The sequence below is a fragment of the Macaca nemestrina genome, chromosome 2, assembly GCF_043159975.1.
Source record: "Macaca nemestrina isolate mMacNem1 chromosome 2, mMacNem.hap1, whole genome shotgun sequence".
NCBI classification, from domain to species: Eukaryota; Metazoa; Chordata; class Mammalia; order Primates; family Cercopithecidae; genus Macaca; species Macaca nemestrina.
In genome coordinates, this window is record NC_092126.1 from 8,357,945 (window position 1) to 8,377,913 (window position 19,969).

Consider the following 19,969-nt stretch of genomic DNA (forward strand, 5'->3'; position numbering starts at 1 on the left):
TGATAAGAAGAAATGGGAGACTATGTATCGACAGTATGGAGAGTAATGGCATCTACTGATTTCCATAAATGACACCATCACTCACCCATCTGCATAGTCCTTAACAGTTTACAGAGCATTTTCATATACCCTATTAATTTAATCCTCAGCTAACTCTATAAGAAAATCACCTGTATTCCCTTTCTGTCAAGGAAGAATCAGAATCAGAGATTTAAGTAGGTAAACTACTTTGCTCACAATAACACAAGATTAGAATTCTCCAATCTAGGTTTTACCTTTAAATTCAGAGCCCTTACTGTACGTATAGGCATATGCTATATGTACATTGTAGGATGTCTCCCTGTGCATTTATAGTGTCCTTGCCATGTTCAAATCATTATACTGCATGCTAGGATGGGAAAAGGTGGGGACAAAGTATCTACCTACCCTCTATTTACAGAAGATTTATATATACATATATATAAATTTATATATATAAATATTGCTGACATACAACAGTATATAGCATTAAGATACACATATAATGAAGCATGAATTCCATAGTGCTCTCTAGCTTCAAAGCCCAAGAAGGTTATTGGGAAACCTTAAACAGTTATTATTATTATTATTTTTGAGATGGAGTCTTGCTCTGCTTGCTCTGTCACCCAGACTGGAGTGCAGCAGTGCAATCTCAGCTCACTGCAACCTCTGCCTCCCAGGTTCAAGCAATTCTCTGCCTCAGGCTCCCAAGTAGCTAGGATTACAGGTGCCTGCCACTACACCCGGCTAACTTTTGTATTTTTAGTAGAGATGGGTTTCACCATCTTAGCCAGGCTGGTCTTGAGCTTCTGACCTTGTGATCCACCCACCTCGGCCTCCCAAAATGCTGGAATTATAGGCGTGAGCCACCGCACCCAGCCACCGTGAACAATTTTTTAACATTTCACACAAAGAATACGTGCTAAGCGCTTACTGTGTATTCTCACCCTCTCCCATCTCTCTCTCTCTGTCTTTCTCATAAACACACACACACATACACAGTTAATCTATTTTTAAAACAAAGTGTTTAATATCTTTTGCCTGAATTTGGAGAAGAAAAGAATAAAAGAAGTTTAAAAAAAAAAGAAGAAAAGAAAAAAAGAATACTCAATTCCTAAAACAATTGTACATCCTCCAGTTGGAGCAATAGACTGAATTATGGTAGACATCTACATTTTTGTGGATTACTGCATGAAAAAAAAAAAAAGTTAGGATCTGAACTTTCAATGAAAAACAACATTTACCACCCGTACATATATACTCAAATACTCTGAATACTGGGGAAAGGGTAATAAGACGGATGTAAAAAGTAAGACTTATGCTTGATGTAAAAGATACCAAAAGCTAACACTTGCTGTGATCTACATAGCACTTTGCTAAGTTCTTTATGTCTCATGTGATCATCACAGTAAGCTGTGAAGTAGACATTGTTACTCCATTTGCCAGGTAAGCACATTGAAACTCCAAAACGTGAAATAAGTTGCCCAGTCTTTCACAGTTACTAAGCAGTGCAGCCAGATTCAACTCCAGATCCCCCTCACTGGGGCACCCTTGCTCCTCCCCTGTATGGGGCTGAAAAAGAGGACAGTCCTCTCCGCTGCAAAACCTGGTGTGACTCATCTCCAAGACAGAGATAATACTACCGCCCACTGCAAGCTTCTCCTGAGCGTGGAGAAAAAGCCACATGACATACAGAGTACAGTGCTTGGTCCAGGGTAAATGCCTGATGAACAGCAGCTATCGTGATTGCATCACACGATTTAGCTGAGCTCTTGTTTCCACTAGGCAGTTTAATCGCTAAGACAAGTAACACAAGGAATTTTCTCAACAAACTTCTAGAGATCAATCTTTGATTAAGGTACCAGCTAATATTACCGTATAAGAAGATAAGTTTTGAGGGTGAATCAGAAAACAAAGAAAATAAAGGGGAGGCAGATGGAAATAAAAATAGAAGGCCTGTTCCAATACTGGGACTTAAGTCACTATAAATGGATGCTCCATTCTATGTCCGAAGTTCCTATGATATTTTACAGGAGCCACACTTCATTATTTTTCTTCCAAGGTCGGAGAAGTCCAGGTTCCACTTGGTGCTTCTAACTGCAATATTTAAACCGTAATCCCTCTGTACTGTCCTTCCGGCAGGAATTAAGTCAGGTAAGCAAAGAGCTTTAAATCTCTTCGTGAAAGAGTACCAACAATAATTGCTGAAAATCACTGTTACTCTGACATTTTAGATCCTTCATTCTTTTCTCTTCAGAGAAATGGATGCCCAGGTGTAAATATAATAGGATTTAAAAATGAGGAAAATGAATAGCAAAGGGATTTCAGAACATAAACAGAGTCCATGCTCATTGGTATCCTTAAATCTACTTTTTCTTTTTTCTTTCTTTTTCTTTTTTTTTTTTTAGCTTAGGATACCAGTTGCTTTTTAGTGCACTTTAAAAGTGAACTCGCAAATGCTGAGAGGTTGAAGGACTCTAAGGTCCCTTCAACTACAGCTGCCCCCAAGGTTTCAAGTGAACAATAATGAGATAATTTCTTTAAAGGCCCTACTACCCTATAGGCAAATTGCTGAGTTTCTTTATGCTGGATAAGTACAGGAAACCAATATGCTGAGATACTGAGATCCTAGGGGTAGTAAGACACTGCCAAAAAGGAAGAGCGTAACTTAATAAATTAGATCCGATTTGCTTTTTAATACCTTTAAACTAAGTTTTAAACTTTTGCTCTCCTCTGCTTTTTAAGGGAATCCCTAAGAACTAAAAGAATTTTGAGACATCCATTTCCACGGTTGATAATTAGGTACTGTGTGGGCCACTAATATATAAGCATCTGTGTTAGCTGGGGCTAGGTGTAGGGGGTGCTTGGCGTGAGATTTAAACAAACCCTTTCCTCTACTTGCAACACCTCTTAAAAGCTTGTCATCATGTTACTTCCTATTTCTTTAGAGTTCATTTGTTTAAGACGGAAACGTGCTTCATCTTGTTCGCTTTTTCTGCATTCTTTGTAAACTTAATATTCTAATTAGCCCCAACACGGAAAAGAATGTAACCTAACCGTCTTAGTTGTGCCGCAGAGTTAGAATCTATCTATTAACGTGTTTTAGTAATAACAAGAAAAATAATAAAAACAAACCTATTATGAGAAGCTGTCCAAGCCAATAAATTTGAAACATTACTAGGAATATAAAGGAAGGCAGGAAGCAGGTTAAGACACTCACAACAACAACAAAAATGTAGGAAGAATAAATAGGAAAGAGGAAGGGAGGTAGGGTGGAAGAAAGAAAAAAGGAGAGAGTGGGGCTCAGGAGACTGTGGAAAACAAGTGTCATAGCTTAGCTCATATTTAATCTTGCCACCTCACTAATCCTGACCTCACTACGGCAAGAGAGATGAAAAATTTACTTCTGCTTAGAGAGTTGGTGATTGAGCTGGGAATGGGGTTACCAGATAACATCCAGCAAACCTAGCTAAAATTTAATTGTAAAAGCAATGAAGTTTTTCAGCATAAGTAACGAGTATTAGTCAGGCACAATGGCTCATGCATGTAGTCCCAGCACTTTGGGAGGCCAAGACGGGAGGATTGCTTGAGCCTAGGAGTTCGAGACCAGCCTGGGCAACATGGCAAAACCCCTATCCCTAAAGAAAAAAAACAAAAAACAAAAAAAAAACAACAAAAACATAAATTAGCCATCAGGAAGCTGAGGTGGGAGGACTGATTGAGCCTGAGAGGTAGTGGTCGCAGTGAGCCGTGATTGTACCACTGCACTTCAGCCTGGGTGACAGAAGGAGACCCTGTCTCAAGAAAACAAAACAAAATACAACAAAAGTAATAACTATTGCATGGGATTCCCTTATGCTAAACATTTTTATGGTTTATTTGAAATTCATATTTAACTGACATCCTTGGTTTTTATTTGCTAAATCTGTCAATCTAGCTAGAAAGGATAAATAGAAATTTCTTAAAATTTTTATTATTGGAAATTTCAAATTTAATTCCAAATGCTCATGATCTATATTCAATAGTTATTAACATTTTGCCAATCTTCAAGGTAGATTGGCAGGATGATACCAACTCTTAAGTTTCTGGTAGATAGATTGAGAATTATTAACCAAATTACATTAAATAACCAAATTATATGACATAATTTTGGTAGGCAGGAATGACAGGAAAGAGAGAGAGAAAAGTTTTGAACAGAGGAAATAGCAGGAGACAGGGCATGCAGAAGGGAAAATAAGACAAAAATCATCTTTTGTTGACTGCGAACCACCACCTCGGGCTGTTGGGAAGAGTATACATTTGGAAGCATCCTGCACCGTGAACACGGCACTCACAGAGGCAGAAGGCTCATTCCCCTACTTTCCAAACCGAGGTATAATCTCAAGAAAGGTTACATAACTTTGCATCTGAGAAGTGAGAATAATACCTGCCAATGTGACAGGTTTGTTATGAGGATTAAATGTGATAATACATACATGTGTGTGTTTTGAAAAATATAAGACATTTTCCAAACAGAAAGGGATTATTGTTAGCCATGGGGAATTGGGCCAAATACAAACCCTTTGATCAGAGTGTGACACGCTTAGAGGTCATCATGCAGTCACCAACAATGCACCATCAGCGATCCATGAACTGAGGTGAGTGTTAGAAAGATCCTTCTGCCTGACACTGAAGAGGAAGAGTTGGAAAAGAAAATGTCTAGGAGCACTGATAGGGCTCATCACACCAGTTGAACAACAGGTAGGTATATGGATGGGTTTGCCAAGGAACAGGGATATTAAAATTAGGGAAGAGAGACATTACCAAAACCAAATCAGTAGGATGATACCAATTCTTAAGTTTCTGTTAGATGGATGAGAATTATTAACCAAATTATATTAAATAACCAAATAATACAACATAATCATTTCTACAGGTTACAAATCAAAAATGCTTTGCTTTGCCCAATCCTATAAGGGTTATACTTTCCAATGCTGGCAAACACAGAAATACTGCCTACTAGTCCCCATGCTAGAAGGCAGCATTCCATTTTCTTAGGAGAAAATGGTCATTAACAAGTGCTGATCATGTTTGTAAACCTCCAACACTCTGGGTATATTCAGTTTCATGTTGTTTGCCAATTGAAATAAGAAAATTTCCTCTTAAAACAGGGATTCTTTGATTTTAAGTTGCACATGTACATTTGATTAATTTCCTTAGAAGAACCAAGTAAAAACAATCCTTTCTTCCAAAATTAACAGTTTCCTGAATGTGGAATATGGATAAAACCCAAAGTGAAATCTCTTGAAAACAGCAAATACTCATGGAAATAAACCACTACCCATGTGATCAAAGGAATAGGCACTCTGAGTACTTGCTTCAAAGATAGACCCACTGATAGGAACGTTTGACTAGTGAGCCAAATCTTGCCTTCCCCACTTTATTATTATTATTATTATTATTATTATTATTATTATTATTGTTTCGAGATGGAGTCTCGCACTGTGGCCCAGGCTGGAGTGCAGTGGTGCAATCTTGGCTCTCTGCAACCTCCTCCTCCTGAGTTCAAGTGATTCTCCTGCCTCAGCCTCCCAAGTAGCTGGGATTACAGACACCTGCCACAATGCCCAGTTAATTTTTTGTATTTTTAGTAGAGATGGGGTTTCACTATGTTGGCCAGGCTGTTCTTGAACTCCTGACCACCCACCTCGGCCTCCCAGAGTGCTGGGATTACAGGCGTGAGCCACTGTGCCTAACTGCCTTCCCCACTTTTATGGAACATTTGAAAATGCTTTAAACCCAGACTTGCTTTAGTTGTAGGCAAACAGTTGCTGACAGGACAGGAACTGAGCATGCGGTAAGAATGTATTGCAATGCTTTCATTTTGTTAATTATATCTGAGATACCAGGAGGCTGGTATATACACACCATGGTAAATATTCCTACTCATTTGATTTTACTGGGCACCAGATTCATTTACAATTAGGACACAGGTCAAAAGTAAAAATGATAAAGTTATTCTCAGTCAGAGAACTAAAGGGAGGAAGCTGGCAGACATCTTTTGTTTTACATGCTTTCATAACCTATAATTTATTATCTCCCCATTTAGCCTTTTATCATTAGGAGTTTAATTTTTATAAAGTATAACTATTCATCTATGTCCTTTTAGACAGTATAAAGTACCCTCCATCTAGTTTAATAAACTATACAGAATCTGAGAATATAAAGTTAAAAAGATTTTAATCCTCAAACCCTATAGCCTTATATGTGTGGGATCTCAAACTAGGAGATTTGACTCCCTCCACCAAGATCAAAGTGAATTAGAGACTGCATGAAAAACCCAGCATTTTTGTCTCTCAGGACTCATTCCGTAAGATCAGGCCACTCTTCCCTGTCTCAGTGAAGATTTAAATGTTTAGAGACATATGATGCAGTTCTCAGTCTTCAAGATTAAAAAAAAAAAATGTACCATTTGACATTTAGCAAAGACAAGAAAAAAAAAAGAAAGAAAAGGAAGAAAATCATATGAAATCAACAACTATTATGTTTCAGCAAAATATCAAAACATATATAATTGCTTTTTTCAAAAATCTGACGCATCCTAAGCCAAGATTTAGGTGCGGAGATTTAAGAATTGTGCTTCCTATGAAAAAAGGGTGTGCTTGCTCTGTCTAGAGCACCAAACTGTCTCATCACACCACTTGGTTTATGGTCTTAATCACCAGACAGATGAAAGCAACCTACAAGGTTGGGAACCCACAGCCCAAGCGCTACGAAGAATCTGTTCTGTGTGAACAGCCACAGTGCAACTGTGGAGATACATGGCACAACAAGTACACAAAACAAACAGTAACGTATTTTCTTTTCTTTTTGGTAGAAATTCCTAATGGAAAATTCCTGATACAGACTTCATTAGGAGGAAAGGCGAGTCCATAGCTGTAAATGGGGCAAAGTCCGTTTTTTCCACCTTACTAGCAAGTGCATAAGCGTAAGAATCTACGTTTTCAAAAAATCATATCAATAATTTCCCCCGTCTCTCCTCCCAAAACTTAAAAAAGACTGTCAGACTATCAAAGTGCTGTCAGTGCCAGTAAGACACATCATTAAGGTGAGTAATTTTCCTGTTTACTTCAAACACTTTTTTTCCCAAACTCCAACCTGGGCAGGTCTGATCAGGTTAGGCTTTGGAACGAGTAAAAGCATCCCCAATTTCTACATAAGCGCTGCAGGCCATGGGGCAAAGACAAGTCTCAACTAGGCACTCCACGGTAGTCAAGCTTCCCGGCGCCTCTGGTCTTGTCTCCCTCATACCTAACAAGTATCGTCATGTCTCTCAACCTTCAAAATCGGTTTTATCTGCAACACAAATGCACATATGCTCACATATATCCCACTTGTTTTACTTACAATTCATATCTACATACATTCTCAACACATTTGCTTTATAACAATTCTTTCCTCTGCACTTTTCAAAAGGAAATATTTTCCATTCTGAATTCAGGCATTCTTCATGTAAAGACAAATGGCAGAATGCAAAATAATAATCATTTTTAATTGTAAAATGCTGCTCTAATTTTTAAATTCAGTGGAGTAGAGATCTGGCTTTTCTATTTTTTTTGTGGAAATAGATACCATTGTCTTAATTAAATGTTTTCAAGATCTACCTTTATGCAAATATATCTACTATGTAATTTGTGTTTTCTTTAAAAAAAAAAAAAAAGAGAGAGAGAAAATTGCTACCCTTGACATAAGATTACTCTTTCAGTGTGGTCTACTTCTAAGAAGACAGGAAGCTGGAATTAAGAGGTTAGTATTAGATCTATTTTGTCAACGTGGACAGATTGGTAGGTCTCAAGTTCACTTCTCAATCTAGAAAAAATAATGCATGAAAATACATATAAGTCCCCAGGTCACAGGGGAATTGTGAGCTCTACTGTTTGCAAAGCGTTTTGCATTCTTTGGGTAAGAGGTGTTGGGCTTGTTATGAAGACACTGCACTTACATAATTCTAAACATGCTCATAAATTGGAAAGGCAGTTTTCAAGCCAAAGGCATAATGTTCTTTTATACTACAAATGAACTTGTTTATATACTGGTCTGAGGTACTTATTTGCTCCTACTCATTCACCCTCTTTTCCTTTTGAGGCCGTCACTGTCATCACTGTTTCTTCCCCTAACTATGCTGAATTTGTCACAGAAGAGGGAAATGGAAGGAAAATTAAACAATGAGTGACAAAAGGCTTAAACTAAATGGAAACTCAATTTTCAACCTCAGGGTAGTGGAGGCAAAGTGAAGAAACAAAAAAGGAGAGAGGAGGCCTTAGCAAATTGGATTATATTTACTGTCTATCAATAAGGGAAGATCCCAGTCTCACCTTTGCCTCTGCTCTATCTCATTAAACATGCTTAAATCTGGACAGGCGAAAATGAGAGCTGTCAAATAGTAACAGACACATAGTAGCAAAAGTCAGAATACTAGTAGGAAGTGCTCTTCATTCAAGGATCACTCATCCCCAGACTACAGCATAGCTCTCTATTCATTTGGTAGGTGACAGGTGTTGTCAGGTCGAGAAAGACACATAACTGCATCTGTGAAATGAGAATATTAACCATCCATCCTGGAGAATTGTTACACGAACCAGTCACCACAATGTAAAGTGCCTTATGGAGTTTTTGACCTGGTACTCAACATATATTAACTACCAATTTTATCTCTATCATCTAAATTTTGGAGCTGGCCATCAGCAGCCAACTTCTGACAGCATAATAATACACACAGGATAATAAGCATAACTGACTATGTGGCCAGAGGTTAAAATTTATGTCAAACATTATGCTTCATTAAAAAATGAAGGAAGAAGCCAAGAGCCTTTAATTTTACCCTTGCTTGCTGTGTCACTGTTGTAACTTTTAGTTTTAGCTGGTGAGCCGTCCCCTGCTGCAGCTATTGTACTTGAGTTGTACTACAGCTAATGTAACCAGCTAATGGAATGAATGATATATTCTAAGGAAAGTTGGCCCTGAGTGACCTCCTTGGATTCAGGACTTTGTCTCTAACATCTGTCCATCCGTCAGTCCCTGGGGTTGACTGTAAGAAGAACAGTATTCCCCATCAAGCCCTATGCAGAGAAGTCTCGGGTAACTTTCCAGTTCTCCATTTGCCAGTCATTTAGAAAAACCCCGAGAGGAGAAAAAATTAGGATGCTGGCATCATCTGAAGATTCATTTCCCTCTATTAAGAGCATAATAGTGCCAGGCGTGGTGGCTCACGCCCGTAATCCCAGCACTTTGGGAGGCCAAGGCAGGTGGATCACGAGGTCAGGAGTTCAAGACCAGCCTGACCAACATGGTGAAACTCCGTCTCTACTAAAAATACAAAAATTAAGCAGGCTTGGTGGTGCATGCCTGTAATCCCAGCTACTCAGGAGGTTGGGGCAAGAGAATCACTTGAACCCGGGAGGCAGAGGTTGCAGTGAGCCGAGATACCACACCACCGCACTCCAGCCTGGGTGACAGAGCGAGACACTCCGTCTAAAAAAAAAAAAAAAAAGAAAGAAAACCAAAAAAAAAAAACAACAACAAAAAGCATAATAGCTCTCATGGCACATCAAGTTCTGGGACAAAAATTACAATGCCAGCCCTATGTGTTATAAATCAAAACCTACTACTTCTCAGTCAAATACCACTTTAATTACAGGGCTCCCATATTAGAGAAACAAGATTAGGAAGGGTAGGAGCTCAAACAGTGCAGAATGGGAACAGCTTCACACTGCAATCATCAAATGAGCACCTGGCCAGAAAATCAGAGTCTGAACTCCACCATCTATAGCCTAAAGACTCAGGTTTGTCACTTTACCCGTGAGCTCCCGTGTCCTCACCCTCAACATGAAGATGAAAATAACGACACTGAACTTGGAGAGTGGTTGGGAAGCTCGAATGATATCATGGAAGTGAAAATGACCTGTACATATAAATGTATAAATAAAATCAGTATATAAAAAGGAAATTAAGAAATACTCTCAAAGCAAATTAGAAAACCATCTACCTATTTAATCTGCCCTCTGTAATAGATTTATAAAGTCAATCAATTAGATGGAAAATAAATAATAAGGGTCAATAACCAACTCAAGCAGAAATATTTAAGAAAGAATGCAGGACCCAAGGAACCTCAAACAGCGGATTTAAATTATCATCCCCCACATCAAAATTTTAAGTTCTTTTGCTGTTGTCACAGACAGTGCAAGCCTGTTCTCACCTAATGAGACTCTGAACCCCTTATGGGTTTTCATTGGAGGGGAGGTCGAGCATTGGCACTGGGAAGAGAAGCCACACTGACAACAGAAATATAGGCTGCCTTTGCAGTGAGTACTTCTGGCCCATCTCATCCAGCAAAAGCTGGTACAGGAACTTTGGTGTTTTTCCACTTCCCTAGTATTGTAGTGAGATAATTTTACACGTTTTCAAACCTTAAATAATCCCACGTAATTGCTTTGTGTTTAAATTGCCCCAGATCTTATAGGTGAGGTTTATTCTCCCTTTACATATTCATTCCCTTCTTCAAACAATATTTACTAAATGTCTATATGCTCCCTTCCTCCTTCAAAGTCCCAAAGAAATTCATTAGTATCTTTAGTTTTTCTTGTGCCACATATTAAATTTTCTAGTATTATAATTATAGGCCTTTATTTGTCTTCCCTGCCAGGAGACTATAAATTTCTAAATGGAGACCTTCCTTATCCATCTTTTACACAAGTGACAGGCATAATAAAACAGCAGCAGCAGCAACAAAATTGCATGTTATGTAAAGAGAAATGATACTTGTGTAAAACAAGTAAACGAATATATTTGAGATAAGCATACCGTTGTGGTTTGTGATGAAAACTCACTATTAGAAGGAAAAATGATGACTTTCAGCTCCTGTTAGTAAACTGGAGGATTTTGCAGTGTAATAAAATTAATGCTGATATCCAATTTCCAATGGTTTCAGAATATACAATTTTTTTCAAATTTTATAGAATGGATTTTGTCTCTATCCCTTGCCATGAACATCAGAGTTTCAGTAAGTCAAACTGAAGAGCAGATGTTTTTTGTTTGGTTTGGTTTTCAAACCCACAAATTATCAATCTTTTATATCAGGAACTGTGGCAGACTGTTACAAGGGTAGCTCCTGACTACGATTTGTAAAGGTCTAGCTTTTTTCACTAGCCAGATTCTCCTAGTCAGATCTCACATCTGAACTCCAGATATACTTGAACTGTTTTTCTATAACCAACAGTTCAATACTCTGTCACCAAAGCCCCATTCCCCATCCTATTCCAATCCTAGTAAATGACCGTTGACCTTTCTTTCCAGAGTTCAAGAAAATGAAGGTTTACAGTGCAGCTAATACTTAACCCCAGACACATCTCATCTGATATACAATAATTTCTCTTTTTACAATTTAAGAAAATATTGTATATCAGATGAGATGTGTCTGGAACATAAATACAAATTTACTGCAGAAAAATTGTTTATCTTGGTTGAAAAAAATAAGGTTACATTGGTTTGGTAATTAAATAATTAAAAGGGCTAATATTTGAAAAAAAAACTGTCAGCAGTATAGAAATCTTTCACACTGGATTTATTACGTTGGTGAAAAAGTAACGGCAAAAACTGCAATTACTTTTGCACCAACCAAACAGTTAGAAGTGAAGTAAATTTTTATTTTTCTTTAAGAGCTCCAAACTTTCCAGAGTCTTTTTGTCTTCTAAGCCCTCACCAGACTCTGGGCTTTTAGTAGCCTGCTCCTCCAAATCTAGTCTCTGCTCATTTCCTAGTTCCAAAGCTGTTTCCACATTTTCAGTGAAATAAACATTAATAGAAGCCGCTCCAAATGCTTCCATTTATAACTCTAAAATAACACGTGCTGTTCTCCTGGTCTTCCACTCCCTCCCCTGGGATCTGAGACAAATAATTCAGTAGAGGTACAGGGAAAGTGGATTTTCTAAGAATTGATAGTTGGATTCTAACTTGTTTACATGGGTCTAGTTTTCAGAATAAATGCTTAAAACTCATATTTAGTGTCAATTAGAGCAATCTCTGTAGTATGTTTCTCAGAAACAGTATGTTCAAGGCATGAAAGCAGGAAGAAACATGTAAGTTATTTCCTTAGTCCTCTTTTAAGAGGATTGGGTCTTGGGTCTGTAGATAGGTGATTTACAGAGTCTCCTCTCTTGGTCCAGCTCCTATAGTTAGATTTGGTAATATGGTATCTGTCAAGATTTTTGAATCCTTCTTTGGGTATCAGTAAAAATAAAAGTACTTTATTATCAGTAAATATCATCTGTAATAAATTTATGGTCTTTAGTACTCAGCAAAAAAGAACAAAGAGATTTTATAATTCTATCTACTGAACATTCAGTGAGGGCCAACCATGAGTCAAAGGCCAAATACATTTTCCTTGCTTCTGATTTTGTAAAATGGCATTGCTATTTATAATAATAGCATACATTTCTTTTCATTATGCTCAAAAAACTGAAGTGGAAGATGCTTCCATTTTCTTTAAGCTACTGTTAGATTATTTTCACTCAGTAAAAGGACGAAAGTGTAATTTCCATATCATGTTAAGAAATAGGAAAAAGATATCAAGATTTAGCTCAATATGTTTCCATTACAGATAAGAAAACTGAAGCTCAAAGCAGCAAAATGGCCTAGCCAAAGCAATCAAGCCAATCATTGGCTATTTGGGCAAATTTCTCCCTTCTTAAACCAATAAATTTTTTACCCAAACATTTCTAGTGCAAGGCATAGACATAGAGAGTATTAAATGTTCTTTTGTCCGACCAATTACAGGTATGTGGCTCTTCTATCATTCAAAGCAGTAGGATAAATAGCCAAGAGTAATCCTAACTAAAAGTAAAGCATGGCACCAAAAAGACCCCAAACACTTGAAGAATATATCATTCAACTTGTTTCTTGGTACAGTCCCCATAAGAAGTACCTCTAAAACAAATGTCTAGAAAATGCTACAATGATAAGGGTCAAAATAACCCCAATTATGGAAAGTAGGTTTCTATCTCTAAAATGTATACTGCAAAACCACCCCAAACTCCACACTCACCTCCATTCCCCTTTGCCTGCTCATCTCTCTCTCTTTTTTTTTTTTGTCTTGTTTTGAGATGGAGTCTTGCTCTGTTGCCCAGGCTGAAGTGCAGCGGCACGATCTCAGTTCACTGCAACCTCCGCTTCCTGGGATTAAGCAATTATCCAGCCTCCGCTTCCTGAGTAGCTGGGACTACAGGTGCCCACAACCTAGCCCAGCTAATTTTTATATTTTTAGTAGAGAAAGGGTTTCATCATGTCAGCCAGGCTAGTCTTGAACACCAGACCTCAGGTGATCTGCTGGCCTCGGCCTCCCAAAGTGCTGGGATTACAGGCATGAGCCACCTCACCTGGCCCCCATATCTCTTATCAAAAACATTGCAACACGTTTCCAATTAGCCTTCCTGCTTTTCATCTCCCTACCTCCAAACTGCTACCAGTTAGCTTCCTCCAACAGAACATGATGTCATCTCCCATCTCCCAACTTACAGCCCTTCCATGTTTTCTTAACACTTGCAGGTCTAGAGCCAAACTCCTGAAGGTGGTATTCACAGCCCACCTCAATCTGGCTCTGTGGACTTCTCTCTAACCTCATTTCCTGCTACTCCTGTTCCTGTAAACATTCTATGGTCCAGGTAAACCAAACTGTTCCCCACTCCTAGACTTACATAACACAATCATGTCTCCATGTCTTTACTCTCCCCGGTCCCTCTACCTGTAATGTCTATTCTTAGTTTTTCCCAAGACTCTGCTTGTCCTTGAAGACCCAACTTTAAATGCTATGTTTTCTGGGAAACTAGGAAAGTCAGTTTTCTGTACTACACTCCACTTTGTTTAGGCAATAAGTATTACCTAACAAATATTTGTTAAGACCCATTATATGTGCCAGCACTAAGACCCAGAGATGAAAGACAAAGCTACTGCCTCTGAACTCCTGAGTATGTGTCTGCAAGGGGGTGCTAGTGGGGACTGGGTATTGCAAGGCAAGTGTTCACCTACAATTAATGCTTCCAATGAGTTTTAAAGAATGAGTAGGAGTCTGCCTGGCAGACAGAGGTGGTGGTGGCTAGGGGAACATTCCAGACAGATTATAGCACCTGTCACACTAAATTACAACTAGGTTTATCAGTTTGCCCTTCTTGACTGTGAGCTGTTTGAAAAAGGGCTGATTTATCTATTAATACAATTACTCAATAGTGTCTAGCCCTAATCATAACTAGCACAGTTTATCAAGGGTCTGCTCAGTGGCAGGCACTATACTATGGGCCTCATATATTGAACTTTCAAAAGTCTTCAGTGGAGATTATTTTTACCTCACAGAAGAGAAAATTGAGTCTCAGAAGCATCAGGTCACTTGTCTAGTCAACCCAGCTAGTCAACTGTGGAGTTATATCTGTTTTTCTCCAAAGTGTACCTTCTAGTGCATAGAAAATGCATTTTGAAACTAAAGGTGCTGTTCAGTGAACTCTAACATTTGAGACCTCATAATATGGGGCCTCCAACTCAGCCTCTACAAACACATCTTGGGACATGTGTGCACAAGCATATGATACAAAATATACAAGGCACCAGCTGGACAGATCCTGTGAGAGCCATGATATGCGTCCTCTTCGTTATACCAGTTTGGGTGGTTAGTAATTCTGAAGCTTATGAGGAGATAAAATTGAAAATATTTCAAGCCAAGATTATTAATACTGAATTTTCATGTTGTAGAGCTCCACAAATATCCTGAAACTTACTGATAAAGAATCCTTTCAGTTTTTTAATTGGGGTATTTCACTGAACTCCTGACTTTGGAATATTTCTTTCATATTCTATTTTACTAATATTCTATTTTACTAATATGTCCCTCAAATAAAAATTCTATGTGTCTTGGAATGCCAGAAAGTTCAAAATGAAATAAAAAAATATATATACAGTATCTCTTTCCACAGAGATTCATTGTTTACATTACAGTGTCCATAAAATCATTTTTAAAGTAGTATAAGCAAAAGGGAAATTAAATTTCTGGATGTGGACTAATGCCTTTTCCAAGAAGCTCATCAAATATGATCAACCTACCTTCATTTAAGAGACAAAATGCTTCTGAACTTTCCAGGTCGGAGGATAGCATCCGTCCTTGCTGCAGACAATACTTAGAGTGGGCTCAGTCGGTATGTAAAGACTTCGTTTTAGGAACTAGAAAACTTTAATTACACTAATTTCCCCTGTGGAAGTGCAAAAGATTCATTTGGCTAAAAAGAACCATAAAACTTTAAGTTTTAAGTGTTCTTAATATTTTTCTCACCATTCTCTATTTTGTTTTCTTCCCTTTTCTGCCCTGTCCTCCATGTAGCTCATATCCTTTTTCAGAGAAAGAAAGAAAGAGCAAGAAGCAGGTGGGGGTGAGAGAGAAGGAGGGGGAAGAGTGGAGAGGTCGCAGGGAGAGCAATCTTTCTTGTAAACTCTGAATACTGGGTACAAATTACAGCTCATACCCCTAACTTTCTTTCCAAATGATGTATTGAGAAGTACCTCACTACCATAAAATATCATTTTCTTTAAAGCACATGAATTTAAGAAGGTGCATAAACACTACATAAGCAATGCCTATTAAAAGCAAAAGAGAAGACTTCCATTACCTTTCCCAAAAGGTATTTCCTATTTTGTGTAAATATATGATAAAGGGAAAGAATAGAGACAATTAAAAATCATGTTGTTGATACTGATATTATTTAAGCTTATTCTTTCTTATTGATTTCCATCCCCAATTCTGTTATTTTATTTTTAACCAAGTTTTGAGCAATACCTCTGAGTATTTTGAAGCAAATATCCATGTACTTCCCTTTTATTCTTTGCATAAATTCGCTATCAGGAACATTTAAAAACTCGGAAAGCATATTTTTGCCTGCTGCTGGATTAATCGGTAGACTCATGAACGATTGCAGATATTCCTAATATTTTTATATCTACTTCATATTGATAACCATTTTTATATCACTTAGCTCAATATTGGCACTGCTCAATCTCCAAGTGTATATAGTTTAACCATCACGCTGTCAATGTATATGCCTATTATATGAGGAAATAACATTTTAAGGTGATTCCTGCAAAACTTTATAAATCATTCTTAAAATTAGACATGTTTGAACAGGCACTAACACACAAACAGGTCTTGGCTGTATCTCATGCAGAATATGGGTTTGTTACAGATGTTCTCCTGCAAGCTACATCTTGCCTATTACAAGAACATTCATCTCCCAAACACACCATTTCACCTTTTCTGCCAGAAGCAAAACAAAACACACGCACAAATCAGAGAGCTTTTATTACTATTATTTTTAATTCTTAAATTCTTCCACTTATTCTACATCCTTACAGAGAAGAGGAAGCAAACATCTGATTTCTCAAATGCTTCTGTCTGATGATAGCTCAGTTTGCTTTCCCCCTGAACAAGCTAATGATACTAGGGGAGCCTAACCCATGTCTTTTTTTTAAAACCTACAAAACCGATGCCTGGGCCAGCACTGACTCATAAAACTGGAGACATTAGCTCATGGCAATGATTCAGTCGTGAGAATTCTGACAAGGGCCTCTCCCTCCCTGGTGCTTTAAGAGGAAAATCAGCCCTGAGTAAGTATGGCTTGTGATCTAGGCACAGAGGTTACTGTGACTGTGATCAAGTACTATAAGGAAAGGGGCAGTGCTGTCTGTGTGACAACAGCCATCCTAAGGAGAAAATCACTGTCTTCATAGGAAAACAGTTTCACAGCAGCCCCGGCACAGCCTAATTAGAAAAGTCCAGGCTAGGCACCGTGGCTCACTCCTGTAATCCCAGCACTTTGGGAGGCTGAGGCAGGTGGATCACCTGAGGTCAGTAGTTCAAGACCAGCCTGGCCAACATGATGAAACCCCATCTCTACTAAAAATACAGAAATTAGCCAGGCATGGCGGCAGGCACCTGTAGTCCTAGCTACTGGAGAGGCTGAGGCAGGAGAATGACTCAAACCCGGGAGGCGGAGGTTGCAGTGAGCTGAGATTGCACCACTGCACCAGCCACTTCAATCAGCCCGGGAGAAAAATATGAATTTCATTCACTAGACTACTTTGGCCTCTCCTCAAGGAGAGAGGAAAGGCAGAAGGATCAAGGTTTGGGGAGCTATTAGGCTTTTGGCATTTATTACTAGGTGTGAGAGAGAGCACGAAAGGAAGTCTTGAGATTAGGCTGGATAAGAATTATCTCACTGAACCAGTATCTTCATCTTGGACCCCAGGTGAGAGGATATAAATATTCATTTTGCAAGACAGAAAGCTGAAAGGTACATCTGCTGCCTCTATCCAAAGTCTATCATGTGGTTTGCAAGACAGACTTCCTAGTTTACAAATCACTTCTACCCCATCATCTCATTTACTCCTCACAATAACCCTTCAGGATAGGTAGCATCATCCTCATTTTGAAGACAAGAAAACTGAGGCACCAGGGAGGAGGCGATTCGTCAAGGTCCCAGCTAGAGAATGGCAGCCAAGACTATAGGACAGACGTGCTCTAGTAAAATAGCTAATCATTTTGGCTCCTTTTCTGGCTCTCCATTCCTCCTCCCTATCTTTCTATCTAGTCCTTTGAAGTAGTGACTTCAGCAACTGTCTCCTGCCCTATCTCACCTGTGTCCTTCTCCTGTTGAGTGAGCCACATCGCCGAGTAAGTGCCCAGCCCCACGGTGTGTGTCTGCAATGCTGTGGCATTCTCCAAACTGCTCTCCTTTACTGCAGACCCTCCCACCAACCTCCATCTGCTGTCAGGTTAATCTACTTTACATACTGATCTGAAGAGGTGCTCAAAAGTATGCAATGTCAGCACACTGCCCATGCGATAGCGTTGAGACGCCTTACCCTACATAGGCTGGCCTATCCTACCTTTCAGCTTCACCCTATGCAGTTTCCTACACAGAAACACAGCTTCGGAGAGAAAAGAGGAGACACTGTCCTGGGAAAGGCACAGAAGGCTTGCTGTGTGTTTTGATGTAGGCTGAGTTCACTACCTGTCTGGAGGGTCTACTCTCTTCAGTTAACCAATGGTCTGGCATAGAAAAGGTCAATTGCAGTCATTCTGTTTCTTTCCGGTCACAAAATACTTCTCTTCTGGATGCACAGAATTTGAATTCATGGGGAACTTCAGAGGTCACTTGATTGTTTCTCTCATCGAAAACTTGAGTCAAGGGTCTCTCCCTCTCTAGAGGTGGAGATCTCACCACCACTGGAGGCAGTGCAGGCCACGCCTCGAGAACCCTGACCATTCGCTTTCTTCTGCAATCTGCCTTCCTGTGGCTTCCCTTCTTATGTGGTTATTGTGCCTTTGGGGACATCCAAAGAAGTCTAAAGTATCTCTAGGAAAGCTGGCCATAAAGAAGGGGCTCTATACAACTGATGATGAGTGTTATCATTTTGTAGCATGAGTCACAGTCATTTTGGGCTAAGGCTACAAAAATAAACAATGCTCTTTCCCAGGGCACTTGAACTTACCTCAAAATTGTGCTTCTGAAACAATTATTGAAGGCACTTGTACATCGGAAGTGTGCCTGGTAGTGCGCCTGGGTATAGTAACTCAATGTTACAAGATAAATACTACTCATCCTCCTGGAACAACAATTTTAAAGATTTTTTTAATGAGGGGAAGAAATATTTATATTTAAATGCAAAGTTGAAATAAGTTATTCAAAAAGAAAATGATATGTCTTCTATGGGCCATTTCAGATGAAACCCTCAGGATGCCTAATGTAGCCATTCATTTTCCTCTGTTCTTAATTGGGGTAAAAATTTTAAAGTACTATCCTAATAAATCACCTCTACTAGGCACCAGAGGCTAGAGCTACTTTATGGAGATTTCCTGCTATGATTCTGCACAAATCTATGAATAAGGCAGGTTTAGTGTAAATTCTAATCCTAAATCTATGATGCATCCTAATAGAAATTACCATTTACAGGCATTGTTTTAGGTACTTCATATTTATTATATCAAATCCTGCCGATAACACTGTTACCTAAAAGAGTATTATCCCCATTTGAAAGGTGAGGAAGCCACTCTAGAGACAGTGTTTAACCCAACGCCATACAGCTAGAGAGAAGTGAAATTCAACCCCAGGTCTATCTGACCACAAAGCTGAATTCTTTCCCCTACACTATCCTGTTTCCTCGGGCACTTTTGTTTGTCCTTTAGTAAAAGAGCCATAGTCCCTGCTTTCAAGGAGAGTCAGGATGTGCTAAATATCATATTTGTAATCTTCATCTTGTAAAACCACCAAAAAAGATATACTGTAAGTAACATATGCTTTATAGGATATCTCATAATTAGCAGTTAAGGGAACATTTTCATTTTAAATCAGGAACTTATGGAAAGAAGATAATTCAAAGTATTGCATTTTTTTTGTTTCTGAAGTCTAAATTCCAATGTCAAATTAAGAAAGCAATAAATTAGGAGATAATCTATGCCCTACAACCACATGCCCAAATAACAACTTAAAAACAAAATTTCATAGCCATTAAAAACAGAAAATCTGTTAGCTGGGAATGCTTTAAGCAAGGCATAGGAAGACATGACCTCCCTTACTGTTCATATAGCAGTGTGGGCAGTACCCAGGCGAAACATGTTCACTCTAATTCTTTCCCTTGTTGTTCTGAAGCATCCCTCCATGTGGTAAGCACACTTGACCCTCTATTTAGACCAGTGACAAAAGATGACAAAGTAGCTGTGGCCATTTCTTTCTCTCTGGCTCTGGAGGAGGTAGAGATTACTGCAGTCGCCAGAACCCTCAAAGGCAAACAGTATGAATGCAGGAATGAAATCTAAGCACCGTGAAGTGAGGCTGTATTCTGAGTTAGTGTAAGGGAAACATATATTCAAAAGTAACTATAATAA

At 38.8% G+C, this 19,969-nt stretch overlaps 1 protein-coding gene across 12 annotated transcripts in view; it reads right to left on the reverse strand.

Moving 5' to 3' along the window:
• The window catches only part of LOC105470866 (tumor protein p63), a 275,494-nt gene that overhangs the window by 56,309 nt on the left and 199,216 nt on the right, over window positions 1–19,969 (reverse strand). The gene's annotated exons all lie outside the window — the stretch shown is intronic.